The sequence below is a fragment of the Aotus nancymaae genome, unplaced genomic scaffold (assembly GCF_030222135.1).
Source record: "Aotus nancymaae isolate 86718 unplaced genomic scaffold, 86718_ANA_hifiasm-v0.15.2.pri h1tg000007l, whole genome shotgun sequence".
Classification (NCBI taxonomy): domain Eukaryota; kingdom Metazoa; phylum Chordata; class Mammalia; order Primates; family Aotidae; genus Aotus; species Aotus nancymaae.
Window position 1 is genome coordinate 3,123,045 of NW_026988418.1, and position 21,464 is coordinate 3,144,508.

Consider the following 21,464-nt stretch of genomic DNA (forward strand, 5'->3'; position numbering starts at 1 on the left):
CATAAGGAGAGGTGATTGGTTTAAATGAGGCTTTAGCTTATCCTCTCAGGATTATCTGGCCTAATGGAACTGAGCCCCACTTCCATTTGTGCTTTTTTTTTACAATGGAGTCTTGCTCTGTCACTGGAGTGCAGTGGCGTGATCTCAGTTCACTGCAACCTCCACCTCCCGGGTTCAACTAATTCTCCTGCCTCAGCCTTCAGAGTAGCTGGGATCACAGGCCTGTGCCACTATGCCCAGCTAAATTTTTGCATTTTTAGTAGAGACAGGGTTTCACTGTGTTAGCCAGGATAGTCTGGATCTCCCGACCTCGTGATCCACCTGCCTCGGCCTCCAAAGTGCTGAGATTACAGGCGTGAGCCACCATGCCTGGCCATTTGTGCTTTTTGGAAACTTTGTTGACCCGGTAAATCCATGAAGTTGAATCCAATTAAACAGTTGAGGCACAAATCACAAACACAAAAAGTTCCTCACAGGTTAAGGTATTTGTTTGTTTGTTAGGTTTTCTTTTTTCTGATCAGTTTTCCCAGAAGCAGTTGCTTTGGTTCCTTCTTTAACTGATCGATTTTTGCATTTTATTACTTATCCAGGCTCAGAGCCATGCAGGGTGTAAGTCCATCTACACATGCTCAAGGCTTAGCAAAAATTTCCTTTATCATCTCACTTTTACGGATGGACCTGTGCCACAGAAGAATGAAGTAACCTTCACATGGTCACAGAGCTGGTAAGTCATAGAGTCAGACTTTGGTAGGTGTGGTAGGTAATTTATTTTTCATGTGAATCAATTTCCTGCTGCTATTCTAAGCTTTAGGTACCCATATGGGCCAATCTTTCCTAGTCAAGCAGGTTGACTTCAGAACTAGTGCATTTAACCACTTTGCTGACTGCTTCTAGGGGTAAAGGGATAGAGAGGGGAAAGGAGGGAAGAAGACAGAAGTGGGGGTTCCTCTGTGTGTATTAAGAGCATGTACTTTAGTGGCAAATAAATGTAGGTTAAAACCCCAGATCTACTCTTTGCTACTTACAACTTATGTGGACTAAGCAAGTTATTTAGATTTTTTAAGGCTCAGTTTCTTCATCTGTAAAATGAAAAAAAAAAAAAAAAGAGTACATACCTAAAAGGGCACTCAGTTTAATTTATTCTAAATGATTTTTAAAACAGCATACCAATTTATGATCCATGACTGCCCCCTAGAGGTGAAATTAAAATACAGCCCCCATAATTATGCTAAATATAATCCCTGAAAGAAGCTGCAGACTACAGTTGTGATTATAGGTTCAAGTTGGCAGTAAGACTCATGAGATGGCAATAAATTGTAACCTAGAATATAAGGCAGGAGATATGGCAGATGCTGCATCTTCATCTCACCAGATGGCCCAGCAGCTACCCAAGTATACAGGTCCTGTTTTCATTCATCCATAAGGCACTTAGAGCTGCCACAGGAGAGCCAAGGTGTGCAGTGACCACTTTGACCCATAGAACCTAAAGCCTTAGCCAGGTGCAGGGGCTCACGCCTGTAACCCCAGCACTTTGAAAGGCGGAGGCAGGAGGATAGCTTGGACCTAGTGTGAGATCAGCCTGGGTCTCAGGCAAGACCCTATCTCTGAAAAAAAATTAAAAATAACCTGAAACCTCTGTTTCCCACCAGTATTTCCTGCCATTCCCAGTTGCATAAGCTCATGGCCTGTACGCTCACTGGTGACACCTCCAAACCCATGTGCAGTTCCACACAATTGTGTAGTCAGCATACACAATATCCCCTGTTTATGTTAACTCTGCAGTTTCCAAGGTAACAGTATTGTTGAAGACCAAGGTCAGTGTCAGGCAGGCTTGCATCAGCCCTGGCCTGATATTAATTTTCCCTTTACTCACAGAAGGATAATTTAACATTAGGAAATTTTTCCCTGTGATTTGCCAATTAACTGATAAAGGAAAAAATCATACAATCCTCTCAAAAATGCAAAAAACATCATTCAACAAAACTAAATGTGGATTCATAATTTTCAAAACCCTTAGCAAATTAGGAATAGAAGGGAACTTTTTCAATCCGTTAAAGGGTATCTACCCCAAATATAAACTTTATGTTTAAAAGTTTGGAAGCATTTCCATTAAGTCAGGAACAAGACTGCTATCAGCACTATTATTCACCATTATACTGGAGCTCCTAGCCAATGTAATAAGAGAAATAAAAGAGGTATTAGCATAGAAAAAGAGAACACTATCCATATTTGCAGGTCATATTACAGTCAATCACAAAATCCAAGAGAATCTAGAGAAAAACTATTTAAACTAATAAGAGAGTATTAGGCATAAAGGATACCACTCACAGGGTCAATAAGATCTCTAAGGCATCTAGGAATGTATCTCATAAAGGATGTACTAGACCTTCATAGAGGACAATACAAAATGTTTTTAAATATATAAAAAGAGCATAAATAAAATAATAAATGGCAAGATATGGATGGGAATACTTACTATTACAAAGGTATCACTTCTCTCCCCAAATAAATCTACAATTTCAATTCATTCCAATACAAACTCAGCAAGATTTTTTGTTGTAACTGGATTAATAGGTCCTAAAGTTCATATGAAAGAGTAAATGTCCATGAATATGCAAGATACTTCTGAAAAAAAGAATAAAATATCAGCTATAACGATTGTTAAACTACAGAAATTAAACAGAGTAGAATTAATTCAGATCAACCTAAAGGGGCAGAGAGCCAGATAGAGTCCAAACGCATTAGTCTTTTAATCACCTACAAAGCCTCACATGATCTGACCTGTCTCAGCTCACTCCACTTCAGCCACACTGGCCTTGCTGTTCCTCGAACTTGCCAGTCCAGGCCAGTGTAGGCTCTTGGCTCTGACTTTTCCATCTGTCTGGAATACTGTTCATACAGATAATTCCCTTACCTTATTCTGGTCTGCATTTCCATATAACCTCAATGAGACCCACACTGACTTCTCTGTTTAGAATCATCACTCATGTCCCTAACTCAGATCCTCTTGCCCTCCTCTACTTTTTCTCCACCCCCTCACAGAACTTACCACCTTCTAAAACTCCCCAAAATTTACTTACTGTGCTCATTGTTTTTAAAAATCCATCTGCCCCTGCTAGAATGTAAGCCCCGCAAGGGTTGAGATCTCTGTTTTGTTAGATCCCAAGTACTTTTGTTAGTTCCTGGCATATAGTAGGCACTCAATAAATACCAGTGGAATTAATCAATGGAACAGGGCATTTCCAGGAGTAATAAATGCTATAAAATAAATAACACAGGGAGATATGACAACATAACTGGGGCAGTCTTCTATAAATGAATAATCAGAGAAGAACTCTCTGACTGGATGACTTGTAGTCGTAGGCTGATCAGTATTTAGCAACTGACTCCAAAAGCAAAAGCCCTGATTTAGAGCTTTTGCCTATTTCCATGGTGTAAATATTCCCAGTGTGGCCAGTTGGAAGGTACTAGCATAACATCATTGAATAGGGAGTTGAAAAGAGATGCACGTTCCTGGCTCTCATAAGCTGATGCAAGCCAGCTCCAATAACCACTGCACTTGGATGGAAAAGGAGAGCTCCATACAGGATTCCTGAGTGAATCACTAGAATGGAAACTCCATGAGGATAGGGATTTCCTGTATCCCCAGCATCTAGAACATTTCCTGGTGTATTATGCCTGTTTAGTAAATACTTCTTGAATGAGTGAATGCAAACATAAGGGTAGGAATTTCTTCATTCACTTTTACTCAGGTGTGTGCCTAGCTTATCTGCCACCTGGAATTAAAAAAATAACTTTTTTTCTGTCATTTCTTTTCATATGACAAAATCATTTTCAGTAAAATAATGAAATAAAATGAATAATGATAATAATAGGCCAGGCACGGTGGCTCACACCTGTAATCCCAGTACTTTGGGAGGCTGAGGAGGGTGGATCACCTGAGGTCAGGAGTCCAAGACCAGCCTGGCCAACATGGTGAAACCCTGTCTCTGCTAAAAATACAAAAATTAGCTGGGTATGGTGGCGGGTGCCTGTAATTCCAGCTACTCGGAAGGCGAGGCAGGAGAATAGCTTGAACCCGGGAGGTGGAGGTTGCAGTGAGCCAAGATGACGCCATTGCACTCTAGCCTGGGCAATAAGAACAAAACTGTGTCTCAAAAAAAAATAATAATAACAATAATAAGTCCCAGAAAATAAAAAGCAAATAGTAAGAACTTTTGTCTAAATAAATAAATGCCAACATAAATGAATATTACAGTACAAAAAAAGGAAAAGAGTAATGAATAATTTTAATTATATTAATGTGTTTCTTGAAAAAAGGAAATAAACTTTACGCTTATTTTGTTCTGTCACAATAGTTAATATTACGATTATAATTTTTGAGCCTTAACTTCTGCACATTTGTCAATTACTGTGTCTAAGTTATCTTTTTTGCATTCTTATGTTCAACAGATAGTACAGACAGATTTTTCTTTTTCTCCTTATGGGGGAGTTTCTAGTAAAAACTGGAAAACCTGTTAGACAAATTCTTAAAAAACTACAACACAGATATATTTTTCTATCTTCACTCAGAGTTGATTGAAAAACCCATTTTATTTCAAATTTAAAAAGGTTCTTTCACATGAAGCAACATATATACAAATACTTAGGAAAAGTCTTAAGCATAGGATAAATTTTGCAAAGATTCATAAAAATCCCATCTCACAAATTCCAGAGATTAAAATTCTGTCCATGTATTTATTAATTGGAACTTAATCAAGTAACTTTCAAATGTCTCCTCAGTCAGAAAGTTTCCATTAAAATATATCTACCAGAAACTTTATCAAGTATTTATGTTATATTTGGTTCAAATAAAAGGGTTTCGCTTCTCCTGCATAAATCAGAAATTTGCTAAATCCTGATGAACATTAGCATATTTGACCCATTTGTTTAGAATGAGTGTCCAGTTCTCTATGAAAACAATTTAGTCCTACAAACAATATCATTTTTTATTTCTTCTGGTAGTGTAAGACTGGCATCTTTTTTAAAAATTTATTTATTTATTTATTTTAATTTATTTTTGAGACAGAGTCTCACTCTGTTGCCCAGGCTGGAGTGTAGTGGCATGATCTCAGCTCACTGCAACCTCTGCCTCCTGGGTTCAAGCGATTCTCCCACTTTAGCCTCCCGAGTAGCTGGTACTACAGGTGTGTGCCAACATGCCTGGCTACTTTTTGTATTTTTAAAATTTTTTTTTAATGAATGAGAGGTTCTCGTATTGCCCAGGTTGGCCTTGAACGCATAGCCTCGCCTCCTCAAGCGCCAGGACAACTGGCCGGAGCCACCGCGGCTCCCTGCTTTTTGTATTTTCAGTAGAGACAGTAGAGATAGGGTTTCATCATGTTGACCAGGCTGGTCTCGAACTCCTGGCCTCAACTCCATCTGCCTTGACCTCCCATGGTGCTGGGATTACATGTGTGAGCAGCATCTTTTATTGTTTCTCCCAGTATTCCTCTTTGGACTTCTTTTTTTTCTATGCAAATATCCATTTCCTTGCATTTTGTTGGTCCATGATTAATGCCCGCCCCTATAATTTTGTATACCAGTTGAAAGTGATAATTTTAAAACTGCTTTATTGAGTTGTAATTTACCTATCATGAAGAGCATCCATTATACATGTATAATTCAATGATCTTAAGTAACTCTCCAAATCACAATCCAGCTTTAACATTTTCATCATCCAGAAAAGTTTACTTGTGTCTATTCGTAGTCAATCCCTGCTCCCACCTCCATCCCAAAGCAACTATTGATCTGCTTTCACTGTCTATAGATCTGACTTTTTTTTTTGGAAATTTTATAAAAATAGAATCACACAATATGCGATTAGTTTCTTTTGTGATTAGCTTCTTTCACTTGGCAACGTGTTTTTGAAGTTCAGCCATGTTGTAGCGTCTATTGGCTTGTCCCTTTTTAAATTGCTGAATGGCATTCCATTATGTGGATATTTTCTTTATGCACTCACCACTTGATGGATATTGCATTATTTTCACATTTCAGCTGTTTATGAACAATTGTGCTATGAACATTTCATGGATAAGTCTTTGTGTGGACAAATATTTTTCTCTCTCTTGGGTAGATATCTAGGACAGGTATTGCTGGGTCATAGTTAGAGTTTAAATTTTAGTAGGTGCCAAACTCTTCAAAATAGGTGCACCATTTCATATTCCATCAGAACTGTATTTTCTTTTTTTGTTGAAGTGCAGTGGCAGGATCATGGCTCACTGCGGCCTCATCCTCCTGGGCTTAATCGATCCTCCCACCTCAGCCTCCAGAGGAGCTGGGACCACAGAGCATGCGCCACCCTACCCGGCTAATTTTTGTGTGGTTTTCTTTCTTTCTTTCTTTCTTTTTTTGGTAGAGATGTGTCTCACTATGTTGCCCAGTCTGGTTTCAAACTGCCGAGCTCAAGTAATCCGCCCACCTTGACCTCCCAAAATACTAGAACTACTGACGTGAGTAGCATATCCATTTTGGTTTTAATATGCATATACCAAATGACTAAAGATGTTGAGCATCTTTTCATTTGCTTATCAATTCTTTGTCTCTTCATCTCTCCTCTGGTGAAATGTCTATTCAAAATTTTTGCCCTTATTTATTTATTTATTTATTTATTTTTGAGACAGAGTCTTGCTCTTCACCTAAAGTGGAGTGCAGTTGTGTGATTTTGGCTCACTGTAACCACTGCCTCCCAGGTTCAAGCAATTCTACTGCCTCAGACTCTCAAGTAGCTAGGATTATAGGTGCCAGCCACCATGCCCAGCTAACTTTTTTTTTTTTTTGAGACGGAGTCTTGTTCTGTCGCCCAGGCTGCAGTGCGATGGTGTGATCTTGGCTCACTGTAACCTCCGCCTCCTGAGTTCAAGCAATTCTAGCCTTAGCCTCCTGAGTAGCTGGGATTACAGGCAGGTGCCACCATGCCCAGCAAATTTTGTATTTTTAGTAGAGACAGGGTTTCTCCATGTTGATCAGGCTGGTCTCCAACTCCTGACCTCAGGTGATCCACCTGCCTCAGCCTCCCAAAGTGCCGAGATTCCAGGTGTGAGCCACTGTGCCCAGCCACCCATTTAAAAATTAGACCATTTATCTTCTTATTACTGAGTTATAGGAGTACTTTTTAACTTTCTCTAGTAATATTTCTTATCTTAAAGCCTATTTTGTCTGATATTAATACAGCCACTTTAGCTTTCTTAGGGTTCCTGTTTGTGTGATAAATCCTTTTACCTTCAACTTACTTCTGTCTTTGAATTTGATTTATTTTTGAGACAGAGTCTTGCTCTGTCTTGCCTAAGGTGGAGTGCAGTTGTGTGATCTCGTGTCTCTGATAGACAATATATAATTAAATTCTGCTTTTTAAAACATTTAGTCTGACAGTCTGCTTTTTCTGTCTATTCACATTTAATGCAATTACTGGTATGGCTGTACTTATGACTTTCATTTTTCTATTTGTTTTCTATATTTATCCTGTCCTATTTCTCTGCCCTTCCTTCACTGCCTTCTTTCGTGTTAAAATTTTTTTTAAGTTTGCTATTTTAATGTATCTTTTTTTTTTTCTTTTTTGAGACAGAGTCTCACTTTGTTGCCCAGGCTGGAGTGCTATGGCACAATCTCAGCTCACTGCAACCTCTGCCTTCCAGGTTCAAGCAATTCTCGTGCCTTAACCTTCCCAGTAGCTAAGGGATTACAGGTGTGCACCACCACCCCCAACTAATTTTTGTGTTTTTAGTAGAGATGGGGTTTCTCCATGTGGAACATTCCTGTAATTCCAGCCACTTGGGAGGCTGAGGCAAGAGAATCACTTGAACCTGGGAGGTGGAGATTGTAGTGAGCCAAGATCACGCCCCTGCACTACAGCCTGGGTGACAGAGTGAGACTCTGTCTCAAAAAAATCCACCCAAATAACAAAAACCACAGTTTGATCACAATGTGTTTAAATGTGGATTTCTTTATGTTTCTCTTACTTGGAGTTCCTTGGGTTTCTTGAATCTGTGGATGAATTTTCAAATTTGGAAATTTTTTGTCCATTATTTCTTCAAGTATGTTTTCTTCCCCTTTTTCTCTCTTATCTTTCTGGGACTCCCATAGACATCACACTTAGACATAGGTTTGTATGCTTCATAATATACCACAGACCTGAGGTTCTGTTCCTTTTCTTTCATCTTTCTCTCTCTTCCTCAGATTAGATTATTTCTATTTTACTATCTTCAAGTTCACTGATTCTTTCTTCTGCCTTCTCAGGTCTGCTGCTGAGTCCATTTAGTGAATTTTTCATTTGTCATTGTACTTTTTGACTCTAGAATTTCCATTTAATTCTTGTTTATAGCTTCTAGTTCTTTTTTTCTTTTCTTTTGAGACAGAGTCTCGGTCTGTCACCAGGCTGGAGTGCAGTGGCACAATCTTGGCTCATTGCAACCTCTGCCTCCTGGGTTCAAGCAATTACCCTTCCTCAGCCTCCAAAGTAATTAAATTTAAAACTGCTTTATTGAGTTGTAATTTACCTATCATGAAGAGCATCCATTATACATGCATAATTCAATGATCTTGAGTAACTCTCCAATGATCTTAAGTATCATTGGGACTACAGGGGCATGCCACCATGGCTGGCTAATTTTTTGCATTTTAGTAGAGAGGGGGTTTCACCAAGTTGGCCAGGATTGTCTCCATTTCCTGACCTCGTGATCTGCCCACCTTGACCTCCCAAAGTGCTGGGATTACAGGTGTAAGCCACTGTGCCCAGCCAGCTTCTAGTTCTTTATTGAGATTTGCCATTTGTTGAGTCTTTGACATTAAATTTTTTTATTTCTCTAAATATTGTAACTATAAATTTTGTAACATATTTATAATAGCTGCTTTGATGTCTTTGTTTGCTAAACGCAACACCTGGTCTTGCATTTTCTGTCTATTCACATTTAATGTAATTATTGGTATGGCTGAACTTATGACTGCCATTTTTTTATTTGTTTTCTGTATTTATCCTGTCCTATTTCTCTGCCCTTCCTTGACTGCCTTCTTTTTGTTAAAAACTTTTTTAAGTTTACTATTTTAATGTATCTATTGATTTTTTTTTTTTGAGACAGAGTCTCACTTTGTTGCCCAGGTTGGTCTTGAAAAGTAAAGATTTTCTATTGATGGTTTTTTTTTCTGAGTATAATAAGTCACGTCTTCCTGTTTCTTTGCATGTCTCATCATTTTTGTCAAAAACTGGATTTTAAAATAATATGATGCCAGGCGTGGTAGCTCACGCCTGTAATCCCAGCTACTCAGGAGGCTGAGGTAGGAGAATCGCTTGAACCCAGGAAGCAGAGGTTTCAGTGAGCCGAGATCATGCCATTGCACTCCAGCCTTGGCAACAAGCGCAAAATTCTGTCTCAAAATAAAATAATAATAATAATAATAATATGCTGTAGTGACTCTGGATTCTGATTTTTCCTGTGAGGGTTGTTTATATTGCTGGTTAGTTTTGTTTCATTTTGTTTGAGACAGGATCTCACTCTGTCAGCCAGGCTGGAGTGCAATGGCAGAATCACTATTCACTGCAGCCTTCACCCCCGACTCCCAGGCTTCAAACAATCCTCCCACCTCAGCCTCCTGAAAACCTGGGACTGTAGGTGCATGCTACCATGCCTAATTTAATTATTTATTCTTTTGTAAAGATGGGATCTTTATAAAGAAAGTTCCCTTGCTCCTCTTCACAGGGTGTGCGATGGGGAAGTGCCTTGTTTCTTCAGGGCTCTGCTCTTCAAACCTCTAGGGCAGCATGCCGATGGGGAGGTTTCGGGGCTCTGACCCTATGGCGGTGTCTAGGGGTGAATGTTTACAGCTGAAGCCCCAGTGGGAGTGTGTTACAGGATGCTCTTTTAGTTTTGCTGTCTCTAGGGGACTTGTGTTCACCAGCTCAATTAGACCCTCTACCCTGTCAAAAGCACAGAGGGCTTTCTATCCTGGGGTTCTTGTCTTGGTGTACCAGGAAGAATTGGATCACACGTGGGCTTGGAGAATGAGTGCAAAGTTTTATTAAGTGGAAGTAGTTCTTAGCAGATGGGGGAGCCAGAAGAGAGATGGTTTTCCTCTGGAGTGGGGCTGCTCAGCGACCCAGGCTCTCCCCTGACTGCCCCAGCCACACTCTGAGTTGTTCTGCCGGTCAGTGACCTGGAGGTGGGCTGGTGCCTGTTGGTGCATCCCTCTAGACTCCAGATGCTTCTGTATTCCTCTGCTGATGTGCTCCTCTCTACGTTCAGCTGTCTCTGTGTTCTTCTGCCGATCTGCTCCTCTCCATATGCAGCAGCTTATGTGTCTGCCTGCTAGGGGCTCAGGGTTTTTGTTTTTGTTTTGAGACGGAGTCTCTCTCTGTTGCCAGGCTAGAGTGCAGTGGCGCGATTTCGGCTCACTGTATCCTCAGTCTCCCAGGTTCAAGCAATTCTCCTGCTTCAGCCTTCCAATTAGCTGGGACTACAGGTGCGCACCACCGCACCTGGCTAATTTTTGTATTTTTAGTAGAAACAGGGTTTCACCATGTTGGCCAGGATGGTCTCAACCTCTTGACCCTGTGATCCACCCGCCTCTGCCTCCCAAAGTGCTGGGATTACAGGCGTGAGCCACAGTGCCCGGCCAGGGCTCAGGGTTTTTATAGGCACAGGATTGGGGTGTGGCAGGTCAGGGTGGTCTTGGGAAATGCAACATTCAGGCAGAAAAACAAAAATTCTTGTCCTTACCCAGGTCCATGGGGATGGAGCCCTAGCCAGGGACCATGCCCTCCTCTACCCAGCACTTCCTTTCCCCAATTCCATATCATTTAAAAGGGACTATGCTAGGGGTGGGCGCAGCAGCTCACGTCTGTAATCCCCTCACTTTGGGAGGCTAAGGCAGATGGATCACAGGGTCAGGAGTTTGAAACCAGCCTGGCCAACATGGTGAAACCCCGTCTCTATTAAAAATACAAAAAATTAGTCAGGCGTGGTGGCACATGCCTGTAATCCCAGCTGCTCAGAGGTGAGGCAGGAGAATCGCTTGAACCCAGGAGGCAGAGGTTGCAGTGAGTAGAGATCATGCCATTGCACTCCAGCCTGGGTGACAGAGCAGGACTCCACCTCAAAAAAACAACAACAAAAAAAGGGACTATGCTCTTCCCTTACCAGCATTTCTGTATCACCACTGGCCAGGCTGGTCTCAAACTTTTGAGCTCAAATGATCCTCCCACCTCAGCTTCCTGAAGTGCTAGGATTACAGGCATGGGCCACCACACCTGGCTGGTTTTGTTTGTTTATTATTTGCTTTGCCTTTTAGAAACTTGCCTAGATTAAATTTGCAGAATCTGTCTCTTAGCAGTGTTTTAGAGTTGTGTGTCTCAGGTGTTTTTTCTTTTTTTCTAATTCTTATTTTTTTACGTCTTGGCTTCCTAGGACTACCCTTGTGGGTGGGTGTATCTGAATGTCTTAGTGGTAAACCAATGATTAGTCAGAGGTTTTACTCAAACACTGTGCCAGCAAGCCTTCACTCTTTGTCTATGAATCTGTGTGTGGGTTGAGGAGTGCATTCAAAGTCTGGGCACTTTTCAAGTTTTCCCCAGGTTTCCCTTTCCAATGGGCTTTCCTGGTACTTCCTTCATGTGGATAGTCTCCAAGTCGGCCAGGAATGTGTGCAGAGCTTGAGCCCTCTTGGGCCTTGCCTGTACATGTGTGGTGCAGCCTTCCAGCCAGCCAGGGATGTGGGGAGAGCTCATCCAGGCTCTCTTCAGTTTTTTTGTTTCCAGGATCTCCCTGTTAAATTTCTAGCTTGGCTGCCAAGTGGGACCGCAACCTCAGGCTAGCAGAGCTATGGGCTTTCCCAGTTCAATTTCCACTGAGCTTGATATTCTTACTGAGAATATAAGTTGGCATATGTTTTTTGTTCTCTATTCTAAATCAAACGTGCCCTTTCCAGTAGCAGCAAAGCTGCTGTTTTTCACAATCAGCTCTGCCCTGGTAGCATGGCTGTGCCATCCGTACTGGACAGGGAGGGGAGAGATGAGAGTACCAGGCAAGAACACCACAGATTCCCACTGTTCTTACCTGAAATTCAGCAGTTTTTCATGAATAAACACTTCTCAATTTGCTGTGTGCACTGTCAATTTCTAGAGCCCTGAGATGACTGTCTTTGACAATTCTGTCCAGTTTTATAGTTGTTTTTCATGAGAGAGTTTGTGAACTCTTCATTCCACTATCACCAGAAGTCCTACCCAATAGACAATCCTTTCTTTCTTTCCTTCTTTCTCTCTCTCCCTCTCTCTCTCTCTTTCTTTCTTTTCTTCTTTCTTCTTTCTTTCTTCCTTTCTTTTGAGATGAAGTTTTGCTCTTGTTGCCCAGCCTGGAGTGCAATGGCACGATCTTGGCTCACCACAACCTCTGCCTCCCAAGTTCAAGCAATTCTCCTGCTTCAGCCTCCTGAGTAGCTGGGATTACAGGCATGTGCCACCATTACAGCTAAGTTTGCATCTTTAGTAGAGACAGGGTTTCTTCATGTTGATCAGGCTGGTCTCGAATTCCCAACCTCAGGTGATCCACCTGCCTCAACCTCCCAAAGTGCTGGGACTACAGGCTAAGCCAATGTGCCCAGCCTGACAATTCTTTTTATTGTAGCAAAATACTCACAACACAAAACTTGCCATTGTAACCATTTTAAAGTGTATAATTCAGTGGCATTTGGTACTTTCACAATGTTGTGCAACCCTTATCACTATCTAGTTCTGAAACTGACCCATTAGTCCCATAGATAGTTTTTTTTTTTTTTTTTTTTTTTTGAGACGGAGTTTCGCTCTTGTTTCCCAGGCTGGAGCGCAATGGCGCGATCTCGGCTCACCGCAATCTCCGCCTCCTGGATTCAGGCAATTCTCCTGCCTCAGCCTCCTGAGTAGCTGGGATTACAGGCACGCGCCACCGTGCCCAGCTAATTTTTTGTATTAGTAGAGACGGGGTTTCACCATGTTGACCAGGATGGTCTCGATCTCTTGACCTCGTGATCCACCCGCCTCGGCCTCCCAAAGTGCTGGGATTACAGGCTTGAGAGTCCCATAGATAGTTTTATTGCATAAACAGGATTTGACATTTCTGGTCTTAAGACTTGAAACTTACATTTATTTTATCTGAGTTCCTTCATCAGGAAATAATTTTCAGTCCTCTCAAAAAAAAAAGTATCAAAAAATGGAAACTCACCAAATCACCACATTCCAACAGTCAGATGCCAAACCCTTTCATTCATCGTCTGTTTGCTTCCTTGTCCCTCCCCAGTTTCTGTTTTCTTATGCATCATTATATTTCTTCACTGTTACATAAACCCTTAGTTTTAGTCGGTCAAGGAGATGGATTTGAGACTGAGTTTCCATCTTCTCAGCTGTAGCATCTGATTAAAGTCTTCTTCCTTCATTGTCTGAGTCATTGGTTTTCTGTGCTGCGAGCAGCAGGACCTAGACAGAACCCCTGGTGTTTCAGTAACGGTTCCAGAACATTTTCATCCCCAGAAAAGGAAACCCTGTGCCTAAGCAGTCATTGTAAATGGAATCATATAATAAGTGGCCTTTTGTGTCTGGCTTCTTTCACTTAGTGTAATGTTTTCAAAGTTCATCCACGTTTTAACATGTATCAGTGCTTCATTTCTTTTTATGGCTGAGTAACTTATCACTGTATTGACACACCACATTTTAAAATCCATTCATTTGTTGATGGACACTTGTGTTATTTCCATATTTTGGCGATTGTGCATGGTGCTGCTATGAACATTTGTGTACAAGTTGTTGTTTGAACGTTTGTTGGCAATTCTCTTAGGTATATACTTAGGTTGGAAATGCTGGGAGCATATGGTAATTATGTTTAGTTTTTTTGAGGTACAGCTGAAACAATTTTCCACAGTGGAAATCTACATCATTTAACATTCTCACTAGCAGTGTATAAGGGTTCCCATTTCTCCACATCCTTGCCAACACTTGTTATATTTAATTTTTTAGGATGACCAGTCTAATGGATGTGAAGTGGTATCTCATTGTGGTTTTGATTTGTATTTCCCTAGCCACCAATGTTGATCTTGTCACCTACTTGTTGGCCATTTGTCTATCTTCTTTGGAGAAATGTTTATTCAAGTCCTTTGCCAATATATTAATAAGATTGACTTTCTATTGTTGAGTTGAAAAAGTTCTTTACATATTCTGGGTACCAGATTCTTGTCAGATATATTAGTTGCCAATGTTTTTCCCATTCTGTGGGTTGTCTTTTCACTTTCTTGACAGTGTCGTCTGATGTATAACAGCTTTTAATTTTGATGGTGTTTAATTTACTTACTTTTTTCTTTTATTGCTTATGTACTTGCTGTCTTGTCTAGGAGACCATTGCCAAATCCATGTGACAATTGTAAAGCTTACCAATTTACTCTATATTATTCAAGGCCAAGTCCCACTGTTTGCAAATATTTTGTCTTAGAAACTTCATCTAAAATTTCACTCTGTAAAAAAAAAAAAAAATGACTTGGAAAAGAAAAATCACATACAACCATATTCTCTTTCATTTTAAATCTATTGTTTAAATGCAATCTGCAGTAACACAAGGCTTAGAGACACAAACTGTGACCACAGTGAGCTTGAAGGAGCTGAAACTGTTCTGAATCAGTAAGAACTTACCCTCCAAACAAGCACATGTAGCTCAGTCCAAGTGTCTTGTATAGTAAGATTGTATAGTAAGATTATACAATAGTAAGTATAGCAAGTTGTATACAAAATGTATACAACTGCATAGTAAGATTCCCAAATTAACTTTTATATAGAATACAGTGCTTATTAAGGATAAGTAATAAAATGTGCTAATTTGATTTATATTTAAGAGCACCCATAGCAACTATTTCAACTTAGAAACAATTGAAAGGTTTTTTTCAGGAGTATTTTGTGACTAATATCGTTCAGAGTTGCATGAGCATGATAATAATAAAAAGTGACTGACTTTTTTTTTTTTTTTTCGAGACAGAGTCTCTGTCGCCCAGGCTGGAGTGCACTGGTGCGATCTTGGCTCACTGCAGCTTCCACCTCTTAAGCGATTCTCATGCCTCAGCCTCCCGAGTACCTGGGATTATAGGCATTCACCACCATGCCTGGCTAATTTTTGTATTTTTAGTAGAGACAGTTTCCTCATGTTGGCCAGGCTGGTCTCAAACTCCTGGCTTCAAGTGATCCACCTGCCTCAGCCTCCCAAAGTGCTGGGATTACAGGCATAAGCCACGGCCTTTTTTTTTTTGAGACAGGTTCTCACTCTATTGTCCAGGCTGGAGTGATATGATCATGGCTCACTGCAGTCTTGACCTCCCGAGCTCAGGTGATCCTCCTACCTCAGCATCCCAAGTAGCTGGGACTAAAGGCATATGCCACCATGCCAAACTATGGGGTTTTTTTGTATTTTTTGTAGAGATGGGGTTTTTAACATTGCCCAGGCTGGTCTTGAACTCCTGGGCTCAAAGGATCCACCTGCCTCAGCTCCCAAAGTGCTGGGATTACAGACATGAGCCACCGTGCCCAGTCAAAAGTGACTGACTTTTTAGTTGCTGTTGTTGTTTTAAAGATGGTGTTTCACCATGTTCATCAGTCTGGTCTCGAATTCCCAACCTCAAGTGATCCACCCGCCTTGGCCTCCCAAAGTGCTGGGATTACAGGCGTGAGCCACCGCACCTGGCCTTTTTAGTTGTTTTATTATTGTTTTAAAATTCTTTCCAGACAACACATCTGCGAAATGTTTGCACCCAGAATAGGTTCCTCTTAGCATGTCATTATTTTTCTTGGAAAAAGTGGTTCTCAAAGTATAGTCCCCATGGCAGCAGCTTTGACATCACCTGGGAACTTGTTAGAAGTGAGCATTCTTGGCTTCACCCACTGAGTCAGCAATCCTGGGAGCAGAGCTTAGCAATCTGTGTTTTAATGAACCCTCTGATGATTCTGATGCAGGTTCATATTTTAGGACCACTATCTTAGAATATGGAACCTGCCAGACCCAGGAGCCTAGAGTTTAGGGCACTGGTAAATGATGCAGCCCTATGAGGCTGTGGTGTAAAGCAGGAAAAGTGGCCACCAGCCCTAGGTTTTGGCAGACTTGGACATCTGTCCCTCCTGTTACCAGTGAAGAAGAGTGTCACTGACTGGCAGATAGACTGTTTTAGCTTCTAGTCCCTCAAACAGTCTCCATGATATAAATACTGACTCAGTTAAGAATCAAAGGAAGACTTTTGGAGACAGTGGTTGCTAAGAGTGACGAAGTTGAACTGGGTTTGTTCTTTTCTTTGAGAATCCTGCAGCTGTGCGGCTTTAGCACCTGTGCCACCACATTCACGCTCACTGCTCCTCCTTGTGCGGTTGCTCTGTATAAACACACCTTCGACGCTGGCAGCCCACGGCCTGTGATTCAGCCTCTGTAGCGGAGCCCAGGCACCCAGTGTGCTAAGAATAGAATTTTCCATTTCAACTTTATTTGCAAGAAACTTTTCTCTGCTTCATTCATCGGATATTAAAAGTCTACTAAATACCAAGGAATTGTACAGTGGACTGGGATATCAGTGGTAAGAAAATTGACATGATCCCTGCTTTCAAAATGCTCTTTCTCTGGTTGGAAGAAAGGTGTTTTAAGAAGTAAATGAACCCTCTACTTTTGAATACTTTAAAAAATGTAAATGCAGCCCGGTGCTGCAGCTCATGCCTGTAATCCCAGCACTCTGGAAGGCTGAGGTGGGAGGATTGCTTGAGCCCAGGAGTTCAAGACCAGCCTGGGCAATGTGGCACAACCCTGTCTCTACAAAAAATAGAAAAATCAGCCAGGCATGCTGGTGCATGCTAGTCGGTAGTCCAGCTACTCGGGAGGCTGAGGCAAGAGGTTGAGCCCTGGAGGTAGAGGCTTGAGGCCTCTGCTGTGAGCCATGATCATGCCACTGCACTCCAGCCTGGGCAACAGAATGAGACCCTGTCTCAAAAAAAAAAAAAAAAAAAGTAGATGCAAATACAAATTGTGCTAAGTGTGACTATGATGTCTAACTGCTTCCCTCAGAAATACAGGAGACAGAATGATGGTTCCCATGCTCCCATTCATTTCACCTACCTAAAGCTTTCTAAAGTGATTTCCAAAGCTTAGTGCCACATGAAAAGATAACGAGACTTTCTACTGCCTTCAGGGACCTACTTCTAGACTGGAGCTTGTTACTGACATCATATGCTAATACTTCTAGAGCATTTAATGAAAGAGGCATTATGGCATATCATAGTTATAACTGTTTTGGTATTTACACCTTTTGGTCCAGTCACTTCTGGGAATCCCTCCAAAGGGGATAATGTGGTCCTTAGAAAAAAACTGTACTGCTAAAGATAGTTACATATTCAATCAACAAATTAATACTCAGTTATTACTCTGCTAATGTGAGTAAATTGACCTCATTGGGTGACCTGGGTTTGTGATAACTAAACATCTGTGGAAATACCTCCCTAGCACTAAGCCCAACACAGAGTAGGTGTGTTCTGGATGGGCTCTTTTCGCCTCCCCTTTCTAATTACGTTGCATGTTATTACACGTATGATGAGAATCTATATGTTTTTCTGTTTTTTTTGCTTGTTTGTTTTTTTGAGATGGAGTCTCACTCTATCACCGAGGCTGGAGTGCAGTGGTGCCATCTCGGTTAACTGCAACCTCTGGCTCCCGGGTTCAAATGATTCTCCTGCCTCAGCCTCCCAAGTAGCTGGGATAACAGGGGCGTACCACCAAGCCAAGCTAATTTTTGTATTTTTAGTAGAGACAGGGTTTCACCATCTTGGCAGGACTGGTCTCGAACTCCTGACCTCAAGTGATCTGCCCACCTCAGCCTCCCAAATTGCTTGAATTATAGGTGTGAGCCACCATGCCCAGCCTCATAGTTATGTTTTTTGAGACAGTTTCACTCCATCACCCAAGCAGGAGTGCAGTGGCATGATCTTGGATCACTGCAGCCTCTCCCTCCCAAATTCAAGCAATTTTCCTGCCTCAGCCTCCTGAGTAGGTGAGGCTACAGACACATACCACCATGCCTGACTAATTTTTGTGTTTTTAGTAGAAACGAGTTTGCCATGTTGACCAGGCTGGTCTTGAACTCCTGAGTTCAAGAAATCTACCTGTCTCAGTCTCCCAAAGTGCTGGGATTACAGGTGTGAGGCATTGCACTCGGTGGAGAATCTATATAGTTTTATGTCACCACCACTCCCCTCACAATGGGCTGAATTTGGTCAAATACCATTACTTCTTCTCTTCTCTTCCCTTGGATTCTGAATGGTAGCCTTCAGGTGTTGAGTGGTGGGAATGTCCTAACTTGGACCACCATCGAGTGCTGTCCTTTCCTTAGGTGCTAACCCACTGCCTCTCCTTGTTCCCAGGCATCCCAGCCTGAGGTCCATGTGCAGGCCAGGAACCCCTGACGGCCTCCATGCTGCCAGGAACACTTTCCCAAGAACAGAAACAGGTGCTGAGTGACCCACGCACCTGTAAAGGAAAAGAGGGCCAGAAACTGGTGCTGACCCAGACACCAGAGTTACTGAGATTCCATTTGTTTTTTTTTATGAACTGTCCTCCCCACAGGAGAAGTGTGTTGCTGCTCATCCAAACAATGGATTCAAACCTGGCTGTAAAGATTACAGGAAGAGATGCACAGGGCAAGGTGGGAATGAAGAGTGGCTGGAAAGCTTCCATGCCCTCTCCAGGCATGCTGTGTTCCAAGCACATCAATGTGTTCACCACCCTGGAAATTCCCCAAACTTCATTTAGAGTGTATATGAGGTTTCATTACTTAGGCATGGCTGATTGATTGAACCCAATTTCCAAGCCCCTCCTCTCCTTAGAGGTTGGAGGCGGGAGCTGAAGTCCCAACCCTCTAATCACATGGTTGGTTTCTCTGGTGACCAACCCCCATTCTGAAGTGAGCTAGGGGTTCTACCTACTCAAGGTAGAAGGAACAAATTTCACCTGCTTCGCATAAACTTACACATGGTCAAAATGGGCTCATTATGTATAACAAAAGACACAGCACTCAGGATATTCCAAGGGGTTTAGAAACTCTGTACCAGGAACTAGGACAAAGACCAAATATCTATTTTTTATTATACTACACCACATAAAGGACACCTGGTCAGATTCTTCTTGAGAGTGACCTTTCGGTTTGGAATAGTGATGAGTACACAAAGAGCTCTCCTAATCAGATCTCATAGCCTCATTCCTATAAGCATCGACTCCCTGGTTTGACTTGAGGTTGGTAAGGTCACCTTGTGTGTGCAGCCACTGCTTAGCTCTGGGAATACAATGGGTACAGGCCATGGTGTCAAATATATTGATCTACTGGGAGAGAGAGATGTACCTGACTATAGTTACAGGGTGTGTTCCAAATGTCTTCTGAACTTGGGGACTATGGACTCTGTCTATAGGGGATTTGGGTGAGGGAAGCTTAACTGGAACCTCTGCAAGGACTGGTGGGTGCCTCCAGATGGAGAAAAGGGAGAATTCAATGAGCAAAAGCAGAGGTGAGGAAAAAGAGCCTGTACTAAGTAGGTGAGGAGCTGATGTGAAAGCAGGCTTGACTTGAGGTTGGCAGGGACCCCTTGTCAAGGACCTTGTTAGCAGCAACAGTGATTTAAGTAGGGAGTTCTAGAGAATTTAGGTTTATTTTGAAGAAAGATCACCCTAGGCCGGGCGTAGTGGCTCACACCTGTAATCCCAGATCTTTGGGAGGCTGAGTGGGAGGATCGCTTAAATCCAGGAGTTTGAGACCAGCCTGGGCAACATGGCAAGACCCCATCTTTAAAAAAAAAAAATTAGCCCCGCATGGTGATGTGCACCTGTGCTCCCAGTGCTTCCAGCTGCTACTTGGGATGCTGAGGTGGGAGGATCACTTGAGGCTGGGAGATTGAGGCTGCAGTGAGCCATGATCATGTCACTGCATTCCAGACAGGGTGAGAGGACCCAGTCTGGAATGCAGTGACAGCCCCTGTCAAAAAAAAAAAAAAAAAAAATCACCTGGACAAGTGGATTGGAGGAACAGAGCCACTATCAACTCTTCCCCAGTTTGTGCCATTAACTCCTGGTCTCCAGGGTTCCAACCAATTCATTCTAGGCCTAGTGGTCAGAGCACTATTTAAAAGGACGTGACCATGTAACTCTCCTGTTGTAACTCAGCAGCTTCTCAAAGCCCCCAAATCTTCCAGATGGCTTACAGCATCCTCATGATGTGGCCCTCTGCCCACTTTTCCCATCTGATTATCATGCCCTCCACCCCACCACCCCAGACTCTGGTCTTTTAGTTCCTTGAGTGTGCAGAAGCTGTCTCCTCCTCTCTCTGGCTCCTTTTCCTTCTGAATTCAGCTTAAATGTCACCTCAGGAAGGTCTTATCCCCCTGCTCTATCTAAAATAGATGGTCCCATTATTTCCTACCATTATGTCCACCTGCAATTTATTTATTAGTGGGTTTAGTCTAAGATGCTAGTCCAAACTGCACCATTTTGTAAGCTCCCTGCTATTTTGCAGACCTTGGTCAAAGTGAAACATTTCACAGGGGTCTGGGCTGTGAGAAACCTCCTGCCTAACCACCTGACCACAAGACGCACAAAGGCCCAACTAAAGAAATATCCCAGTCATATCTTGCTGGGCAAAGGTCCAAGGGACACCGCGATGACATCCAACTGGAACAAGGGCCAAACCACATCTTCATAAGAACATCTTATCAATACCTTGCTGGGCAGCAAGCCATACTGCCCAGACCTCTCCTGCCCATATCTATAAATTGTTCCAGCCTGTAAGCAGTGGTGGGCACTGGCATTAGGCTGGTTCCCCACTTCTGTAGGTTTTATGCTAGACATAAAGCCTGTGTTTGGCGTCGAGCCTCCCTCTGTGTGTGTGTGTGTGTGTGTGTGTGTGTGTGTGTGTGTGTGTGTTTCTTTAACTCTTGCCTTCCCTTCAAAACCTAACATAAGAGTCGGCAAACGTTCTTCCTGAAGAGCCAGATGGTAAATATTATTGTAGGCTTTGCAGGCCATAGCTCTTCTGCTCTTGTAGCAGGAAAGCAGCCACAGTCATACTTACGGAAATGAGCGTGGCTGTGTCCCCATAAAGCTTTCTTTATGGACAGTGAAATTTTAATTTCACATTAATTTTCATGTGCTAAGAAAAATATATATATAGAGAGAGAGAGACGGTGTTTCACTTGTCGCCGGGGCTGGAGTGCAATGGCGTGATCTGCACTTACTGCAACCTCCACCTCCTGGGTTCAAGCGATTCTCCAGCCTCACCCTCCTGAGCAGCTGGGATTACAGGTGCCCGCCACCACGCCCAGCTAATTTTTATATTTTTAGTAGAGACTGGGTTTCACCATGTTGGCCAGGCTGTTCTCGAATTCCTGACCTCAAGTGATCAGCCCGCCTCAGTCTCCC

General features: G+C 42.3%; 1 non-coding gene across 1 annotated transcript; it reads right to left on the minus strand.

Annotated features, from left to right (window-relative positions):
- Nucleotides 1–4,485: 4,485 nt before the first annotated feature.
- Nucleotides 4,486–4,548, minus strand: LOC135273501 (U7 small nuclear RNA). The gene has a single exon (XR_010341291.1). It is a non-coding gene; the product is annotated as a U7 small nuclear RNA (small nuclear RNA).
- Between the last annotated feature and the right edge of the window lie 16,916 nt (nucleotides 4,549–21,464).